We start from the raw sequence: 5776 nt of genomic DNA on the forward strand, positions 1-5776 counted from the left end.
CCGAAGATCCTATTCATCGATCCATAAACATTGTCGGCGCATTAGACAACCCAAATGGCATCACCACATACTCATAATGGCCATACCTCGACGTGAAAGCTGTCTTCGGTATGTCCACATCTCTAATCTTCACCTGATGGTACCCCGACCTCAAATCAATCTTAGAAAAGACTGTTGCACCACTCAACTGATCAAACATGTCATCTATCCTTGGCAAAGGATACTTGTTCTTTATCGTCACACGGTTCAGCTCCCGGTAATCTATGCACAGCCTCAAACTCCCATCTTTCTTCTTCACGAAAAGAACTGGTGCTCCCCAAGGCGATACACTTGGTCTAATGTATCCCTTATCTATCAAATCATCCAACTGCTTCCTAAGCTCCTCCATCTCCTTAGGACCCATACGGTACGGTGCCTTAGAGATTGGCCCCGTCCCTGGCTTCAACTCAACGGTGAAATCTATCTCCCTCTTCGGTGGCAACCCCGGAATCTCCTCTGGAAAAACATCTGCAAACTCTCCCACCATTTGGTATCTCTCAATCGCTAGGGCTCTCTATCCGGTCATCTCTCACATGGCACAAAATCAGAGGACATCCCTTCCTCAGATAAGACTTCAAGGTAACAGCTGCAATCAACTTAACTTTGGGTTTGACTAGAAACCCACGATAAGACACACTTACACCCTTAGGACCTCTAAGGGACACTTTCTTTTGATGACAGTCTATCTTAGCCTTATACTTTCCTAACCAATCCATCCCAACTATCATCTCAAAACCGTTAAAAGGAAACTCTAGCAAGTCTACAGGGAAATCGACTTGCCCAACTATCAAAGATATATCTCTAAACAACCTCCCACACGATACAGACTCACCTGAAGGTATGAAAACTTGCTCCCTAACAGACTCATATACTCTCAAACCCAACTGTTTTACATAACTCGAAGACACAAACGACTGAGAAGCCCCCGAATCAAACAAAACAAACGTAGGAATACCATTAACAAGGAATGTACCGGTGATAACGTGCGCATCCTCCCCAGCTGCCTTCTTGTCCATCATGAACAACTTGCCACTGGTCTTCTGCCCCCTCCCTGGACAGTACTGGCTGATGCGGTCGGCTTAGCACCCGACCCTTGATTGTTGTTGTTGTTCATCGGTGTCTTCTGATAAGAATTACCGCCGTTGCGGTTGCCTCCACTGGTAGCTCTGACCTCCCCGGTTTGGCCATGATCCAGCTGGTCTGTTGCTCGCAAAGCTCTGTGCAGGTCTCTGAAAGGATCCTGGTGCACTTGTGCACTCATGTCTCTTGTGGCCTACGCCACGCAACCAAAGCAGGTCACTCTCCAGCTATTGCTCACACTCCCACGGCCACGCCCAAAGGAAGTTCCAAAGACTAAAACCGGACTTAAGAAAATCCCTTAGATCGATTGTGGTTGCCTTTCTTGTAATTAGATTGGCCACCACCCTCGCTCTCAGACTTCCTCTTCTCTCCACCAGACCTCTCCTGAGCCATCTCCACCAGCCTCTCCGCTCTTCCAGCCCTCTCATAAGCCTCCTTAACATCGGTAAGGATTCCTACGGGTAACTTATCCATAATCTTGGTAGTCAACCCACTCTCAAACCTCAAAGCCAGATTCTCCTCACTCAAACCCATATCCTCCGCATATCTAGATTTCTCATTGAACTACCCGTAGTACTCACCCGTACATCTCAAAAGTCATCTTAAACTTGTCGAACTCCTCTCTCAACTTACTCCTCACATGTTCTGGTACGAACTCCTTCCTCACAGCCCTACGAAACTCCCCCCAAGGTATAGCAGGCAATCCTTGGTTGGTATATATCTCCTTGGCACTCACTTTCACCGAATCCCACCACTTGCCACCGCCTCCCTCGGATAGAACGCAACCCGATCCACTCTCATCTCATCAGGACAGTGAACTAAATCTAGTATGTTCTCCATCTCCCTCAGCCAACTATCAAGAAGGTTAGGCTCCTCAACTCCCTTGTACTCCTTCGGGTTAAACCTCGCAATATAGAGGCTGACTTTAGCATGGTCAACCTCCTTCTCCTTACTCTTATCCTTGTCCTCATTCACTTTCTTTAAGGTCTCAGTAAGAGCATCCTGGTGCTCTAACATCTTGACGATGTCGTCCGTAGTCATAAGCTCAGCTCTTGCATACAACGCATTTCTCTTGGGCGACATCTTGAAGCTATGTAAGAAAGGGTAAACATGAACACACGTACTAAACCTCAAAACACGAAAACGCGCTGCCCAGAACCTACTCGATCGAGTAACGGGCTACTCGATCGAGTGCCCCCATGTACTCGATCGAGTACCCAAACTCCAGAACCAAACAGACCTTCTGATCTCTAACCCACTCGATCGAGTATCTAGGCTACTCGATCGAGTGATTTTTCTACTCGATCGAGTACCCCTAGTTACTCGATCGAGTGCCCCAAAACTCGATTCCGGACTCAAAATCGCAAAAACCTACCCGATCGAGTCACCTCACTCGATCAAGTACCACCAATACGTAAGAGCTACCCGCATATTACGTCACATACTAACATGCTAACTTTATAAATCACATTATATCATAACATTCATGCTATTAATTGCCACGTTGTAAAACATTCCATCATGCTATCATTTCATCAACAATGTCGATATATATAACATCACTTTCTTTCATCTCATCAACTTCCAATTCGAACATCCAACCATCAACACATTCCATCACATTGTTACGCAAGTTACTAAGCACACACATGACTCAACACACATTTCCCCCATGTGACCGGTTCAAAGTTATAAAGCGACCCCCGCGACTTTAGGACGTCTCCCAAGCCTTTGCACTAGCTCCTACAACTTCTACCCCGGGTTCATTGTAATTGACTCCCTATGTTCATTAAGTTCATTGGTCACAGGTTTCAGGATCGTCGCTCTGATACCATTTGTAACACCCCCATACTCCAAGTGCCTTACCAGGACCACTCAGGTATGAAGACATCACCATCTCGGTCGCCCGAGGTATGATAATCAAATAGACAAAACAGAAACAACATTTATTATAAATAGTTTAACGAATAGTTACAATCCATGAAACCAACTGAAAGTACAATACATTATCCCAACTATCTGTTCTCAACTGAAATGTAAATAAATACTAAACTACAGCGGAAGACTCTATCGTCATGTCGTGGCCATCCCAGCTATCCCAGTATCATCTCTATACTGTTCAATATCCGCTCACCATCCCCGAATGGATCACCGCAGGTTTACAAAACAACACCGGGTCAGTACTAATCACACAATCAATATAGATAACAACGATAAGACAAAAGACATTTCAAATCACACACACACACACCACCAACTCCCATCATCTCAATATCGACCGTCCACCTTTGGACCGACCGCCGCGATGGGGGACCGCAGCCGTTCCCACCTAAGCCCCCCCGCTCATCGTACGAGCGATAACCCTGTCCCATTAATGTGCACATCCCCTTTCGTGGCGGGTTCCACGAAGGGCAAAACTAGGGCGTGAGATCACTCCCGCAAGTGACCCCACTCAGCCGAGAACGCATCTCGAGAACCATAGAAACCAATCACAATCACAATCACAATCATCGTATCAAACAACTAACTACAGCACATCACCAATATCCCATTATGGGACTAATGCGAGTAGGAAATCCTACCCGGAAAGCACAACACGCAGACGGTATCTACAAATTTGTATCAAAACGGCTCCTCTACGAATTCTCCTCCTATCATACAACACATAGATGCTACCATTCAAATACTACTCATAAAAACCCTCAATTCCTAAATTAGGGTTTCACCAATCTTAACAAAACATTATATAAATTATATTAAAAGCTTACCCTCGACGCAAGGAATCCAACGACACGAACTACGATACGAACTGACCGTCTGAACTCCGGGAATTGTCAAGAACGCGATTAGGAAGAAGACTAGTTGCTTTCTCTCTTAAACAGGTTTTAGGTTTTGTAAAAAGTGATTTAGAACAATGACGAATATGTTTAAATACCTTAATCGCGTAATTAACAAAACCCGAGAAAACTCCCCCGTAAAACCGGACACTCGATCGAGTACCCAAGGTACTCGATCGAGTACCCCCTTACTCGATCGAGTACCCCAGCTACTCGATCGAGTACCCAACAGGTCAGAAACTATTTTATTTCGCCACTTGCCCTTACTCGACAGAGTAAGGGCTACTCGATAGAGTACCCCCAAGACTATAAATACGGAGTATTACATTTATATAATTTTAACATTTTAAAAGTGTAAATTTGATGTTTTACGTGTGTAAATGTAACATTTTAAGAGTGTAAATTTGATATTTTGTGACGGAAATTTTGAATTTATATAATTTTAACATTTTACAAGTGTAAATCTAACATTTTACGAGTGTAAATGTAATATTTTAAGAGTGTAAATTCGATTTTTTCTGACGGAAATTTTGAATTTATATAATTTTAACATTTTACAAGTGTAAATTTGATGTTTTACGAGTGTAAATTTTATTTTTTGTGACGGAAATTTTGAATTTATATAATTTTAACATTTTACAAGTGTAAATTTGATGTTTTACGAGTGTAAATGTAACATTTTATGAGTGTAAATTTGATTTTTTTTAGGCAATTTTCTATATGGAAATTTGAATTTATATAATCTTAACATGTTACCGAGTGTAAATGTGGTGTTTTACGAGTGTAAATGTAGTATTTTAAGTGTAAATTTGAAGGTATGCGAGTGTAAATTTGAAGGTTTTAGAGTGTAACTTTGGTCCTTTGAGTGTGATTTGGTCCTTTATAAGTGTAACTTTGTCCTTTATGAGTAAAACTTTAGTCCGACTACCAAAAAACACCACCATCATCGTCCTCCCCCACCAACTCATCTCCACAAAAAATATGCGTGCAAATCTATATAATTTTAACGAGTGTAAATGTACAGATATACGAGTGTAAATGTAAAGAAATATGAGTGTAAATGTAAATAAATACGAGTGTAAATGTAAAGAATTTAAATACGAGTGGAAATGTAAAGAAATACGAGTGTAAATGTAAAGAAATATAAGTGTAAATGTAAAGAAATAATAGTGTAAATGTAAAGAAATATGAGTATAATAAATATATTTATTAGATCTAAGAATAAAAATCATGATAATACGATTTTTTTTTCAAAAATCTACTATATATTTATTAGATCTACGAATATAAATTTAATAAAATACGATTTTTTTTTTTTAGATTTACACTTGTAAATCTGAAAAACGAGACCAAATACAAGTGTAACTTTAAAAAATCAGATATGAAAATAACACATTTACACTTCATACTACGAGTGTATCTTTAATGGAGTACAAGTGTAAATTTAAAGACATACGAGTGCAAATTTGGAAAAAAAATGAAAAGTACTAAAAAAAGCCCAACAAAAAAATGAAAGATGAAAAAGGAACCAAACAAAACCAGATCTGAAACGTAATTCTAAAAAAAATATATAACAAGACGATTTTTTATAAGACGAGATTTGAAAAATTATAAAACAAGACGATATATTTGAAAAAAGACAAGATTACTCCAATCTGAAAAAAAAAAAAAACAAAAAAAAAATATGGGAAGAGGAAATATAAAACAACAGCCTTCCATTGATTCACAACTCCATATACAAAAAAAAAAACGAAAATTATAAAAAAAAAAAAAAACAAGAAAATTGAAAGAGAAAAAGGCAGCGGTTGGTGGTTGTTGTG

This window comes from Silene latifolia, chromosome X (assembly GCF_048544455.1).
Source record: "Silene latifolia isolate original U9 population chromosome X, ASM4854445v1, whole genome shotgun sequence".
In the NCBI taxonomy this organism is placed as follows: Eukaryota; Viridiplantae; Streptophyta; class Magnoliopsida; order Caryophyllales; family Caryophyllaceae; genus Silene; species Silene latifolia.